The sequence below is a fragment of the Mytilus californianus genome, unplaced genomic scaffold (assembly GCF_021869535.1).
Source record: "Mytilus californianus isolate M0D057914Y unplaced genomic scaffold, xbMytCali1.0.p SCAF_17, whole genome shotgun sequence".
In the NCBI taxonomy this organism is placed as follows: domain Eukaryota; kingdom Metazoa; phylum Mollusca; class Bivalvia; order Mytilida; family Mytilidae; genus Mytilus; species Mytilus californianus.
In genome coordinates, this window is record NW_026262659.1 from 7,269,323 (window position 1) to 7,285,277 (window position 15,955).

The window sequence follows — 15,955 nt, forward strand, 5'->3', positions numbered from 1 at the left end:
TTGTCCAGTGTTATTTGTATTGTAATGGGCCTTGCCCTGTGTAATTTGCATTGTAATGGGTCATTATCCTGTGTGATGCATATTGTAACGGATATTTAGCCGGAATAATTTGTTTTCTTAGGGGTGTTTGTAGGAATAACATTTCTTGCCTGCGTAATTTGTATAATAAAGGGTGTTTTGATCTTGTACTGTGTTTTTGTTATATGTAATATAAAGGGTGTTTTGATCTTGTACTGTATTTTTGTATTTAAATGCCTGGTTGTGATGCTCTCAAAATTGTACCACACATTTGGTGTTAAATTTGACTGAAATGGAAATGAATTCATTGTCAAAGCCCTCTAAAACAGTGAAATAGGGAATTATATTTTTATTGTTGGGTTTACGGTGTATGTTTGTGAAAGATGGGGAATAGGGCCTATATGACTACCAAAAACTTTAAGAAGCAAACGGTTCAATTAAATTAGAATCTAATAAATTAGTTGACGAGGTTTTCTGTTGCAAATAGACATACTTGTCGTTAGTCTGGTGCATGGAATTATTATTAAATATTGCATATTGTTAGTTACAATCAAATATAATCTATGGACAATTTAACCTAAAATATACTTGCAATGAAGACGAGTAATCATTTAGAATACTTGAGGCGTCTGTTATCCAGTCGTAAAACACAAGGTTGCAGTGAAAGATCCAATGAAGGATTCTGTTTTGTAATTATGTGGTATTTGTGATTTTAATTAACTCTATGCAATTATACATGTTATACGAGAAGTGTTTTCAATTCCATCTTTGAATAAAGCATTCAGAATGCTAGATATTTAATGATGATTGTTTTAGTTGCACATTTAAAGGCGCAAATCAGAGAATTTATCTTTTTCGGATATTGTTCATAGTGTTATGTCTCTCCTCTTGAATTTGATATTTTAATGGAAATTATTTTCAAAGGTTTTCAAGCGTTACGACCGGAATTTGTGAGGTTCCATTTCAAATGATGATATTTCTGCCATTGTAGAAATTCTTCCTACGTTTGATTTTTTTTCTATAAGCAATGCATTAATATGTCATCATGACCCCTTAGTAGCCCTATAACAGAACAAAACTTAGTGTTTTTTAATCAGGAAAAGAACGAATGGTCTTATAAAGGAGAAGACGTCAAAGAGACAGCAATTTAACGACACAAATAAACAAAGACATGTGGAGGTCAATATACAGTTTTAAACAAATTAAAGTTGTCCAAGCAATATATCAATCCGTCCAAATCGAAAAAGACGTAAATAATTGAAACTATCAAAGACCAACCATCGACGCCAAATTTAAAGAAAAGGAGGAGAGTATAGAAACCAGGACTAACACAACAACATAACAGAAGAAAATATTGACATTTTATATTAAATACGTTTATGATAATTTATTGTTCCGACTTTTCAAATGATTTTAAGATCAAAATAACCGTTTCAAACTAAAAATCATTTACTAGTGATTGATTTGTTAACAAATATCCCTAAATGGAGAGCAAGGTTGCAAACCCAATTGTCAAAACACTGTTTATGCAGCTCCTCAATTTTTCTGTTGATTAGGATTATAAACGTATTTACACTTTTGGTATTTAGCTATATTTTGCCTCTGAATGACCTTAGATCTACTCCGAATCACCTTTTGACGTCAGGCAACAATCACTTTTTAATTGTGACGTCAAATGTTTTGAATTATGATGTAAAAGTTTACGGGAACATGTGTGATTTTACGTAATGGCGAACAAATTTACATACAAGTGTAAATACGTCTATTAGATTGCATAATAAGAGTTATTGATAATGAGGTCAGAACCTTTTCAGTACATTTCATTTCACAATTGAGAATAAAATGTATTAGAAAATGAAAACAACATTTTATCAATTTCATCCGAAGCGAATTTCTGTATGACCTTCATCAGCAAAGCATAATACATGCATTTGAAAGCAAAGGACGTATAAGAACCGAAACAAATGAAGAGCTAACAGGACTTAAGAATAATAGCCAAATTCATCTAAGGTCAATTTTGCCTGCGGGAGTTGAAACCTTAGTTTCTTTATAATTTATAATTCATAAACAGACAAATGTGCATATTGTATTTGCTTTTTTCTTAGTAACAATCTTTAATCCTTGTACATGTATTCTACACCAATAGAATGCCTTTTTCTGTTATATTGTTTTTGTTATATCATATCAAGCTATTGTTTATCAACTCGTTACCCATACTTTTTGTATCCATGCAATGCCATATTACGGTCCAGCTTATCAGAAACACTAATTTCTGGGCATATAAAACTGTTGTCCTTATAACTGTTCTGTGACTGACCTTTGATGTCTTATTTCCATATAATTATGTACTGTCAGACGTAGTTTACTTCTTCATTTATCATGAGATTTGTTATTCAATTAAACTGTCAGTTGATTCCGTACCATTAATTATTGTGTAGATAATACTATAATTATATATACAACAAAGAAACCTAATATCAATCTTTAATGTTCTTATTGGCTACGTGAGTTCATTCAATCGGTAACTTTGTGATTTAGTTTTCCTCGATGTAGTAATTACTTTGTTCTCGTTTGCGAGTTCGAACAACATTCCTGAGTGAAGGTATATATATTTAAAATTAGTTAAAATTTGTTCATGATTTGTTCATGATTTGATTTAATTATTTTTTTGTGATGTTGTACCCTTTTAGACTTGTTTTATATATATATATATATATAGTGTATTAGTCTATTATTAGTATATTAGTTATAGACATAACCATTTTCCGCACGTTCTATATACAACAAAAAGACATCTTGTTTGATTGTCGATGAAAAAAAATATTAACCATAGACAAAAGGACTACAGTAACCACATGTCTTATTCTCATGCATACAGTACAATATATATTCGCCTACCTTACCGTAACCTAGTCCAAGATTTTGACATCAAGCATATTTAGATGTGAAGAAAAACAAGAGATAAGGCTAATATCATACTAAAATGTGGAGAAGAAACAAATATCATTTGCTAAATAACATATTCATTTCCCTAATGACAATCACATATTGAATATTAAACAAAGACACACGAATAACGACTGGTAAACACACTCATTAATATCCACATAGATCTTTAATCAACAACCTGCTGGTTTTGCAGAATTCATCAAAGTGAATACAAAACATAAATGATAAGTAATTGATAATAAATACCTATCACGATACAATAAAAATTTCATGTAAAAGACAAGCCTTTATTGTTTCTGATTAATTTATTCATAACTCTTATAAATTCGGGACACTGTACTTTTAATTGGAATAGGTTACTCGACAGGCGCCTCTACTAGAGCAGGAATTCACTTTCACCTCCGGTTTTGTGGATGGGTTTATGTTGCTCAATCTTTATGTGTAATGCTTTGTTATTGTTGTTTGTCTTATCGTCGATCTTCTTTTTGACTAAGATATTTTTATTGGACTTTTGATTGCCCCTTTTATATCATTTCTCTATTTTTGACATTTTTACCTATTATGTCTGTTTGTTTTGTTCACACATTGTTGTCAATATAATGGAATTTTATATGATTGTCATACAAATGAGAGGTTTAAGTAGCTATAAAACCAGGTTTAATCCACCATTTTCTACAAAGGGAAATGCCTGTACAAAGTCAGGAATATGACAGTTGTTTTCTATTCGTTTGATATGTTTGAGCCTTTGCAAAGGGACTTTTCGTTTTGAATTTTCCTTGGAGTTCGGTATTTTTGTTATTTTACTTTTTGACATATTACTTAAACGAACTGTTTATATGTGTAGAATGCCTGTTGTCTTCTAGTTGTCATCGGGTAATTTTTGTTAATTGTTTTATTAATATCGACCAGAACAAAATCATTTCATGCAAATACAAATCAAGAAACACTGTTGAAAACATAAAACTGGAAGTAACGGAAAACTTACACATGTCACAAGACAAAGTGTCCAGTGAAAAGGCTGTGTCAAAGTTTGATTTCTTTAAAGATAGATGTGGATAGTATGCAAGGAAATCATAACACCCAACCTTTAACCAGCAGTCCTTTTTAATAACCACCTAACAGGCATTATGTCACCTATAGTCAGACAAAACAGACAATTTCAGGAACAAATCAGATATATTTGAGGGACATATAAGATATTATCAAATATTTTCTCCAAGTCTAGTACTTTTCAAAATTTTGGAAGGCTCCTTTTTTCTAAATCAACCAAATATTTTTAGCTCACCTGGCCTAAATGGCCAAGTGAGCTTTTCTCAACACTAAGCGTCCGTCGTCCGTCGTTATTGCCCCTAAATGACAAATATTACCATTTTTTTTATTTTTGCCTTTTATCTTCAAAACTATCATAGATTGAAAGTAACTTTAAGTTGCAAAAATGATCAGCAAGACAAGATCTACGAATGAGTATGCATTGTTGAAATCATCAGTCGACTCCTATTTAGAGTTATTGCCCTTTGATGACAATTTTTACCCATTTTTTTGTGTTTTTGCCTTATATCTTAAAAAAATATAATATATAGAGATAAATTCTCAAATTAACAAAAATTATCAGGAAGACAAGATCTACATTTAAAACTATATGGAGAAAATTTTCCGACGACTCCTTATTGGAGTTATTGCCGTTTAATGACGATTTTTACAATTTATTTGCATTTTGCCTTTAAATAACAAAAATGATCAGCAAAGCAAGATCCACAAACAAGTTACATTTTACAGATATAGTTAGTAGACTGTCACTCTTCATGGGAGTGAATGCCTTTAAATGAGGATATTTTTACCCTCTTTTGTATTTTGAGCAAAAACTAAAGAAGATAGAGAGAAACTAAACAGACAAAATGATCAGCAGTACAAGATCAACAAAAAAGAAATTTTTGTCATGAACTCTATTCTTGTCTACAAAGTTGGAGAGAGTCCATTGTTGATTATGCAGTTAGACTTAGGTGAGCGACACAGGCTCTTTAGAGCCTCTAGTTTAATGTAGCAATAATTCGCTTTGTCTGCACATGAGGCGTCAAATCAAGAACTTCTAGAAAGCCATTTAAATGACAAATAAGGAAACAATATATTACACGCTCCATTGTTATACCCGTTCACTGCTACATCATTGTTTTTACGTAAAACTATGACATTAACGACATTAATCATGAAATCCTCATATACAGCCTGCTCCCAGTTTCTCAAGCAGAGAGGTATAACCAACCACAAAGATCGTCCATGATTATTCTATATTTACCAATTACACAATCTGTCCTCCGTGAGGGACAAAATAGTGAATCCAGTTTTGGAAAGTTCTACGCCCCTAGCAAGAAAAAGACCCATTCAGCATCATCTGTTAAGAAAAGGCTTGTTTCTGAGGCTAAATATTCCAAAAATTCCTATATTTTCATGTATTTCGCGAAGCAGTCAATATTCTCCCTTTTGTATTTGATCCATGCACCCCTTTGTTGTTCATTTTCATTTTATATCAATTTACCTATTTTTACTACTTGGGCGTAAAGAACCAATAATTAAACATTCATAAAATCCTTATTTTATATCTCAAATCCTATCTGTAAAACTCATAAAACATTTTCAAAATGAAAATCTATAAAATATTTGTACAATGGTAATTATCGAGACAAAAATACGTTCACTGTGTTCTATATTAATATCGTAAGAAGATTTTTGATAAATGGGATTAAAGTTCTTTACTTAGCAATATTAATAGGATTACGTTTAAGTACATATAGTTTATAAATGTTGCTAAGATAATGTTTGAAGGATATAGTGATCTTCTTCTCTGACCCAATACAGTTTACTATTCTAATAATTTTCCAAAAATTACGTTTTTCATCGGAATTGTAAAAAGATTAAACAGATTAATCTTGCTACTTTTCTAAATAAAGGCAACAGTAGTATACCGCTGTTCAATAGTCACAATTCGATTAAGCAAAACTAAATCCGGGTAACAAACTAAAACCGAGGGAAACACATCAACAAAGAGTAAAACAACGAAACAACAGAAACACCGAACTACAACAAAAGCAAACGCCAGCAAACATAGAAACGGACTGTAGTTAACAACTGCCATATTCCTGACTTGGTACAGGACGTTTTAAGAAAAAATGGTGGGTTGAACCTGGTTTTATGGCTAGCCAAACCTCTGCAAAACAGTCATATTCGGGAATAGGTCACGTTCGGTACTAAGCAGACCAGAAGACGTAGATGGTAAACCAAAATCTAAGACGTGGTAAAAATGTCGTTAGTTAGTTTAGACACAGACACATCGTATAGATCTATTAATTCGTGATGGTGTCCATAAAATTTACGGAGTGTCATTTTTAATCTTTACTCCTCATAACTCTGTTGGAGCAGTTTCTGCGTAAGGAGCACACTCCTGTATATTAAGTCCGTATAGTGTAAACATGCACAAGCATAACGTATCAATTGAGATATGTAAACACCATACGACAGGGCAGAGGGTATCATACTCCTATGAAATGGGAAATTGATAATAGGGAAGTTGAAATCATCCCGTTTGTCATAGATTTTAGTCTGAAGTCGTCCATCTGTGTCAATATTGAGGAAAAGGTCAAGGTATGAATCAGTCCATCTAGTATCAGTAGTATTCTTAATTTCAAGTTCACTGGGATATATGAGATGCAAGTACTGACTGAAATATGGGTTATTCAGTGATAGGACATCATCAATATATCTGAAGGTAAAATTAAAGAATTTCGCAAGGTGCTTTTTCTTTTTGTCTTTTAGAAGGTTCTGAATTAATTCTTCTTCATACGAGTACAAAAACAAATCGGGCAGTAGGGATGCACAATTAGTACCCAATGGAATACCCGACTGTCTGTTGAAATATCAATCATCCAAACTCAACAAATATATTGTCGATCAAAAAGTCCAGAATTTGATAATATCATCTTCAGTGCATTTTCTGATAGAATCGGTGTAGTTTTTTCATGAAATAAGAATTTTATTATAACCAAGACATTTATATCTACGATTCCCATTTTTATAGAAAAAGCTCTAAAAAAATGATTGGTTCATGAAAATTCGGCAATAGTAAAAAATACTCATAAGAGTATAGATAAAGTATTTGAATTTCAATAAGCGTTGAGATTCTGAAGCATACCTGGAAAAACGCCTAGGTATTATAATTAATCATGCCTATTCGTGATAGCCTTTGTATTGGTAACCTAACAATATATTCTAAAAATAACCTAATTTTTGACACAGCGATGCATTCCACCATCTTTGCTAAACAAAAACAGGAAATACACGTTGGGGAAATTTTATATCTAGATAGATAACATTTATTGTTGTTATTTACTTTACGTCCAAATTACACATATTTATTCATAACCTCCATTTATAAGTATACAATAAACAGGATAGAAGGATAGTATGAAATATTGAATGTCCAGATAAAGGCATACACATGTATGAAAGGTTCTGAGGTCATATCTTTTTACCGGTCACTTACGAAATACTACAAAGAATAGGTGAATGCGTTCTTTAACATGCTGAAAAGATATCAAACATGGATATATTATTTCATGTATCTTTAAAGGGGCATTAGCTACGAGATATACTAAAAAAATATGATTTTTTTTTGTTCAATCATTAATGCAAGTGATATAGTGAAATACTAATTTGCTTTTAGCAGCCAATTTAGTTCAATTTAGTAAAAATAAGATAAATAACATCACTGATGAATTATTCACTTGCAAGTAAATAATTCGACCTCTTTTAATCCGTATTCATGTGACCTTTAATTTAACCCCTTAGCTGGAGATGAGTTTATACGCATGTATTCAGCTATTAAAAGGGAAAGAATGTCAATACTGAAACTGAAACAAGGATGAACCATTTGGTTGACTGATTCGATCCACAAAACAATCATTCCAACACAAGTAAAAACGATGATAAACATACTTTTTAACCTACAATATGAATATCAAACAGACCTAGAACAATCCAATTGCACGTGGTCGCTATCACTTTATGTTTATATTTATGTTTATATCGGGTTATATGACCGTCGGCAGTCTTCGGAGGTTATCTCGATGATTAGACTGTTATCTCGGTGGTTAATTAAATGACGTCTGAACAAAAATACACACGAAATTTTGATACATATTATCGAGTCCATGTATTGTTAATTGGTTATTTTAGATTTTTAGTAATTTATATCTACGTTTTAGTATGTTATAAATCAAACATGAGAATTTGAGTCAAATCGATGAAGATGAATTTGACAGCTTATACCCCTTCAAACTGTTGGCGAAACTTGCTTGTGTACTTACACTTACACTTAATACCACATACATATTAAATGATTGACGTAGCTAGCTAATATTAACCTAAACAATTCCGAAAATTTAACATAACATTATTGACGAAGTTAACAGAGAATATACCAAAACTAACAAATCTAAAGGTTTCAAACAACATTATTGAAGAAGCCAGCTGATGTAAGTCAAACGATTCTGTAGGTTTATGTTACATTATTGTCAGAGCTAGCTTATGTAATATACTAATACTACACAATTGCTTTATATTGGTAAAATTACATAAGCTCTCTTACGTTTAACATTCCCCAATTTTCATCGTAAGCAAAGGTAATTTGTGATTAAAATAAGTGGTCAATAGTTTTTATTTACATGATTTGATTGCGATGTAACATACCTTGAACGGCCTATCATAAGACAGTGTTAAACTTGAATCTTTGACAAACGTAATGAATACAACTTTCCATTGGCAATTTCTCTACCAATCGAATTGCGTTGAAAATTATTTTATATCTCTACCTGTGTGACGTTTACATTCTGACGTCAAACACGCGATTCTACGCCAGAGTTAATGTTAAAATTACGATTCGGTCCCAGTGCTTAAAATCCCTCGATCCTTTATGGGTTGATTTGGCATACATAAATAAAATACAAAAATAAGTAAGCAATGAACGAGATTGTTAAATGTGATATATGCTTTTTTGTGCTTCTTTGTTAAATATTAGTTTGTTTTTGTTGTGATTAATATTTAGATTGTGACACGGTGTTGACTGTTGTACTCCTATTTTGACATTTTTACCTTTTATGTCTTACTACATAGGCACAGACAATTCATTCCATCTTTAACAATATCTGTACAATGTAAAGAACGCCAAAAAATCTCATGATATTGTTGGCATACCACAGTTACTCTTTTGTTTTAGATGCGATGTCATTTGGAATTGAAGTAGGGTCTATTTTTTCTGGGATATAAGAAAGATAAAAAGAAAGAAGTTATAAAGTTTATTTTAAACATTTTTTGGTGTTGTTACCTCTGTGTTTTTATTCTGATAAAGTATTGCTTGATTAACGTCCAGTATTTACTGCATATTAGAAACGAGAACAACTTAACAATTAATACAATAGGAAGCTTCTGCAATGTAGGTCAATTGGGAAAAAGGACGAAAACGCACGATTGCCACTGCAAAAGGCTACCTTCGGACCTTTTAGAGAGTTTTACAAGGATTTGCTAATACAAAACATTACCATACAATATAGTGTATCCAATTAAAGACCACTCATAGGACAGAATAACTAGAAAAATTTACTACTATGTGTTTGAGCTTTTGATTTTGCCAATTGATACGGGACTTTCCGTTTTGAATTCTCCTTGGAGGTTTTGTTATTTTACTTTGTATATTATTTTATATCTCTTTCTGTCCCGAGACTGGTTATTGAATTACATAGGTGTTTTCAGATCTTCTCAATTCTTACAATCCCTTAGCTTTATATTCATATTTTCCAGGTTACATTTTCTTAACCTTCAACTACAAGAACCTTTTTATCTGCGTATTGGTCAATTTACTATCACATAAAAAAACGTTTGTTGGCATCTTTGTCAAATTTACTATCAACTACAACACTTTTTGCTGGCGCCTTTATTAGTTATTTGTATATTTGTTTGAAATTTTAAGTCAGTTGTGATTTATGTTTACACAGTTTTGGCTGCTGGATCCCAATTGTCTGTTTGGGTTGCTCACCAAATTTTGTCAATATAACGAAACTATAAACAAATGTCATACAAGTGGGATGTTTAGCTAGCTATAACACCAGGTATAACCCACCATTTCCTTCGGAAAATGCTTGTACCAAGTCAGGAATCTGGAAGTTATTTTTTACTCGTTCCGTTGGCTGATTTGTTTTCGTCATTTTTTTATTAACCTTTCCTTTTTAAATTACCTTGGAGTTTGGTATTTTGTTATACCTTTTTTCTTAACGTGCAGAGATTGTGGTTCTCAACCTAGACGAAGCATTAAATTTTACGTCCACATTCTGACATGACGTTGCTGCATATTTATACAATTTTCAAAAGTAATCAGTTACAATAAGAGCAAACCTAATTGTTCTCGAATATAACCGATCTGTTCATATTTCTTTTTAGCGAGTGGGCGTATTTGAAGTTGTCTTCTTGATAACATTTAAATTACAATAATGATGTAACATGCACATCAAGTAACAACTGGAAAAAAGATTAACACAATTCATCATCATCATAGGAGCTGCAACACTTTCTAATAAAAGTTTAACTGATAGATCCTATTATTTATTTAATAGATACAGATTATGCAATCAATCACTAGCTACAAAAGGTGAATAAAACAATCACACATCTCTTAATTTCAATGCCATTTCAAAGAGTGTAGGACATGAAGGCTTTGGGCAATCGAAAAGTGTGAATTCAAGTATCAATTGGATATAAATGCTAGAAATATGGTAACTGGGCTCGGAACAAAGGTTTAAGTAATAAAACTCAGTACAAAATTAGTTTCGTGGTCCGAAGCGCTTTTAGGGAATTATCCTCGCTAGGAATGCTCAAATCTAAACATTTGAAAGGCAGTGGCTGTTTTCACAAACAATTTTAGGACTAAAATTGATTGTAAGTTATACTGAAAAAAGTAAAATAACAAAAATACCTAACTCCAAGGAAAATTAAAAACTGAAAATCCCTTAGCAAATGGAAAAATCAAAAGCTCAAACACATCAAACGAATGGAAAACAAGTGTCAAATTCCTGACTTGGTAGAGGTATTTTCTTGTGTAGAAAATGGTGGATTAAACCTGGTTTTATACTAGTTAAACCTCTCAATTGTATGACAATCGCATAAAATTCCATTATATTGACAACAACGTGAAATGTGCATGACTTAATATGGTTTTTTTGAAACGATTGGATCTATATTTCTAAAGAATCCCCAAAATCCTACTAAAACAAAGTCGTGTTTTGATAAATTCTGTCACTAATAAAGAAGAATGTGTCTGAGGACACGAATGCTCTCGCTCAAGCTTGCTTATAATATGTGAAAATACTTTTGGGACGGACTGAAGAACGGAAGGAAAGACGGACGGAGGGACGGACGGATGGTCAAAGGTAACACTTAATGCACCCTTCGGCTAGCTGCGAGTGCATAAAAAAGGAAACTGATATCAAAAGTGAAACCGATGGTGTTAAAAACAACTAAAAGTATAACAAAGGCCGTGTTTACACGAAACGTCGCGTACTCTAACCTGTTTACAATTAGTTTCCAGTTACAGTTTGCACATGGAATTTGTTCTCATCCACCGCTTTGAATCTCATGTACATGATAATTGTTCACACCAGTAAACCACATGTACACGTAATTTAAATGTACATTACATTGAGGGGTTAGATAAATTGTTTAAATTCGAATCTATTTTCAAAAAAGATTTGTTTCAGGAGGGAAATCAGAAAAAAATGTTCATTTCCATTGAAGATTAGAGGAGGGGAGTTTTATTTGGTGTGTACAAATTTTCCTGTATGTCATTGAAGAACAAAATAGTTTATCCTTCGAAGATGAATTGTTGGTGCATTATGAAAATTGGTCTACTGATTTGGAGTTCTTTGAGAGTTTAAAGATTTCACGATTACGCAGGCTTAAGAAGCATACCAAAAGGAAAGAGAAAGGATTATGAAAATGAATATTCTGGACTGGTACTAACTGTACAAATAACCTTGCCAAAGACAAGATGAAAATTAATTTTTATTCCTACAAAATGCAGGACTTTGTAAGAAATAGTTGTGTACAAAAGGTGTAAATAAAAAATCCGTTCTAGGACCAGGTGTAAAATAAATATTTCATCCGCCAAAAATCCTCCTCCCTACTTAAAATAAAATTTGAGTTTTTGTCATGTGAACAGGTAAATTACTTAATTCATTATATTATTATTACCATTTTTACTCAATATATGTATCTTCCTTAAATATTCATAATAAAATTCACGTTCTTAATATCTAGTATTATTTACACTTAACCCAAACAAGGTCTACATTGACTATCGCCTGCATGTAGTCAAAATATGAATTATACTTTTTTCAGCTCAATGTGAACACGGCTTAAACAGGTTCAACCCACCATTTTTTCTTAAAATGTCCTGTCCCAAGTCAGGAATATGGCAGTTGTTATCAGACAGTCCGTTTCTATGTATGTTGGCGTTTGCTTTTGTTGTAGTTTAATGTTTCTGTTGTTCCGTTGTTTTCCTCTTATAGTTGATGTGTTTCCCTCGGTTTTAGTTTGTTACCCGGATGTGTTTTTGTTAAATCGAATTATGACTATTGAACAAAGGTGTACTACTGTTGTCTTTATTTAAGCTTTTAGGTTTTACAAAATATATCTTATAATTGTGTTAATATTCATAATATCTACTTTAAAACCCTTTGAATTCTAATAGTTTTCAATAAAGGTTGAACTAGAATAGTTCATCTTAAGCAAAAAGGTGTATTAATGAAGAATTATGCTTAAAACATTTTTAATTGTAATATTTCAATGGCCTCAATGATAACCTAAAATCAGACATTTGATAACCTCGAACATCAAATCTTGAGTTTTAAATCAAGCATTTTAATTTTCAGAACCTACAATTTTGAGCCTTGGATAATCTTTCTGTACTTCTAGTATAATATTTTCCGATATATTTATAGGACATAAATTTTTCAAAGTGCCTTTGTTATCTCATTTTTTTCTTATACTGTTTTTTTTTTCTTTTAAGTGTTAGATGTAAAGGAACGTCAACAGTCAACTCATATGTCAACCCTTACCAACAATTCATCAAAAAGGAATAAAAGTGACATTAGATTTAACAGCTTGTTAAGAAACACACTTTAAGGTTTCATCTCCCGAAGTCACAGTTGACCTTAGATATGTTGGACTATTCTTTCGAGGTTTTAGTGTTATAAGTATATATTCATCATTGGCTTTTAAATTTTTAGTTTTGAGTATCCCTAATGGAGATAAACTCAGAAAAGGCACATTCAATATGTAGCAGACTGAAAGAAACCTGTAGATTTACCATTCATTAGTAGAACTGTTTAGTGTATATCTTGCTTTCGGCATTCTAATTGGGGCACAAGGAAACCTTTTCAGAGAGCATTTCGCAATAAACAAGCCGATCTATAAAATTCACGAAATTAAATAATTGCTATCTCAGACGTTACTAAAACATTTCATGTTTGGCAATCAACTAAAGTACGGTACGGTAATATCTGTCAATAATTTTATCAAAAGTTTATGTGATAGAACATGTCAGCCTTGAAACTACATATTACAACAATAATTAAAATGAATGACTCAGATTATATAAGACAATGTTTGTTAATGTTTCACTGAATACTCTATAAAATCTAAATTCTGCTATTCCTGGTGTTAATTACAATATAATCATAGGAACCGCAAGCAAATAATGATGTTATTAGATATTTTTTGTCGCATGAAAGATCTCCTAGCTGTACAATTATGTCACGCTTTTATTATACGATTTTATACCAGAATAATAGGAGGAGTTAAACTAATTTGTGAAACTAAAATAAAAAGATACTGCAATTAAAGTTATTTGTACTTTTTTGTTTCCATTTATTTTGACATGATATATTCCACGTGATTTCACATGTGGTTTTGGTTACATTTTTGTTTTCACTTAGTTTGACAAAAAAAAATCATCAAAGATATCAGGCTGATAAATGTGTGCACCAGAAGCAATGCGTTTCGTCTACAAAAGACTCATCAGTGACGCTCGAATAAAAAACTTGAAAAAGGCCAAATAATGTACAAAGTGGAAAAGCATTGAAGACCAAAAAATTAGAAAGTTTTATCAAATACAGCTAAGGTAATATGATATTCCTGGGGTAAAAAAATACTAAGAATTTCGAACAATTCAAAGTTTTGTTAATTGCTCATTTATCAACATTTTCATATCAATGATAAATTATGTAAACACAAATACGCTGAATGTGCCCTTTAAGTGACCAGTGGTTTTGATTTCTTTGGAGTTGAGTAGTAACATATGTAATATCCTATTGTTTTGACTAAAACTGAGATACGCGTAAAGCTCAATGCATGATGACACCAGAAATGTAATTATCATGATTATGTTACACAACAATCCCATGTAATGTTTGCATTATGCCATTATTTTTATTAATCCTGAAAGGCAAATTCCATTTAACATTAATTCTACTGTAGTCCATACAAAAAAAAAAGGAAAAACATTTTTCCAACCAATGGAAACAACGTATTTATCACTGTCAACATTGAATATTGTTTCTGTCTTTTCTGTGTTTTTTTCTTATTTATCGCCTCAAACTCAAACAAAGTATTTATGAAAAAAAACCACACATATATTAGAAACAGCTTACCTAACGAATGCAGCAACGTTTATTTTCATCAAACTAAAACGACTGTCATCAAATCACTTTGCAATCACAATCTTAAGCTCCTGCAGCATACATGTCTAACACACTGTCACACTACAAAGAAAAAAAAAAGACAAAAACATAGAATTCGTTCATATATTTCTATAAAAGAAGATCCAGTTAATGTTCTTTAAGATCTGCTGAAAAATTAGTTCGGTACAATAATAAAAAAGTAATACAAAGCGTTTCAAAATTGAAACTTTACTGCACTAAGACTGATCTACGAATGGTCAAAATAAGAAAATATATTTTCAATGTAAACTTTTACCGCGAATGACAAGTCCGTGCTATCATGAAAAGAAACTGTAAACTCTTATCTATGCTTAGATGAATTATTGTTATGCTGAATAATTCAAATACTATAGTAAATATGAACATATGTTCAGTATAACAACAAACACATGTGTGCTACTGATAGTCAATAAATACATTTATAGTACCCAAATAATTACTTTTATACAAATATAAATGAAAGCACTTTGGCCATTATCTATCGTAACAAGAAGATGAAAGAAGCCAGATCTTTTAATTTCACATTCAGATATATTTTTGATGCTCTTTCCATTAACAATCCAAACTTTTCTGATTGAGTTCCATTAATATTTCCCCAGAACTAAAAAATTAACGAAACAACAGACACGGCCTCTTGCGCATCATTTTTGACTTATACCTCGAATTTGACATCAGTGGTCATCTTAGTACCATAATCTATGACAAACGAGCCGATTTTAATTCTGAAATTATAAATTTCCCCTACCTAAGGTGCAATATACCAACTTCAATAGCATATGAGATATACATTTCCCAAATCATTCGGTATTCAAGAGTTTGCAGCTGCTACTCAGACTTTATAAAACGTGTCCGAGCAGAAAGTTGATAAACCAGGGTTATGTCAAAGAACGTCTCGTCCTTTTTTTTTTTTTAAAAGTTCATCGGAAGATACCAAGATTTTGTTGATAAATACTCCGTATCAACTTCACAAATAATACATGATGGTCTTGAAGTATAGATTCTAGGTACATCTTAATTACGTATATAGTGTTCTTTTTATTTGTCTTTTTTTACATTTTAATCTTTATTGTTTAGTCCATTTTTGACTATTTCGAAAAACTAAGGATTTTCTTATCTCAGGAATAGATTACCTTAGCCGTATTTGGCACAACTTTTTGGAATTTAGGGTCCTC

General features: G+C 31.6%; 1 long non-coding RNA gene across 1 annotated transcript; it reads left to right on the plus strand.

Moving 5' to 3' along the window:
- The first annotated feature begins 2,543 nt into the window (after window positions 1-2,543).
- Window positions 2,544-13,921, plus strand: LOC127726440 (uncharacterized). Its single transcript, XR_007993544.1, has 2 exons — window positions 2,544-2,620; window positions 13,073-13,921. It is a non-coding gene; the product is annotated as an uncharacterized LOC127726440 (long non-coding RNA).
- The last annotated feature ends 2,034 nt before the right edge of the window (window positions 13,922-15,955 follow it).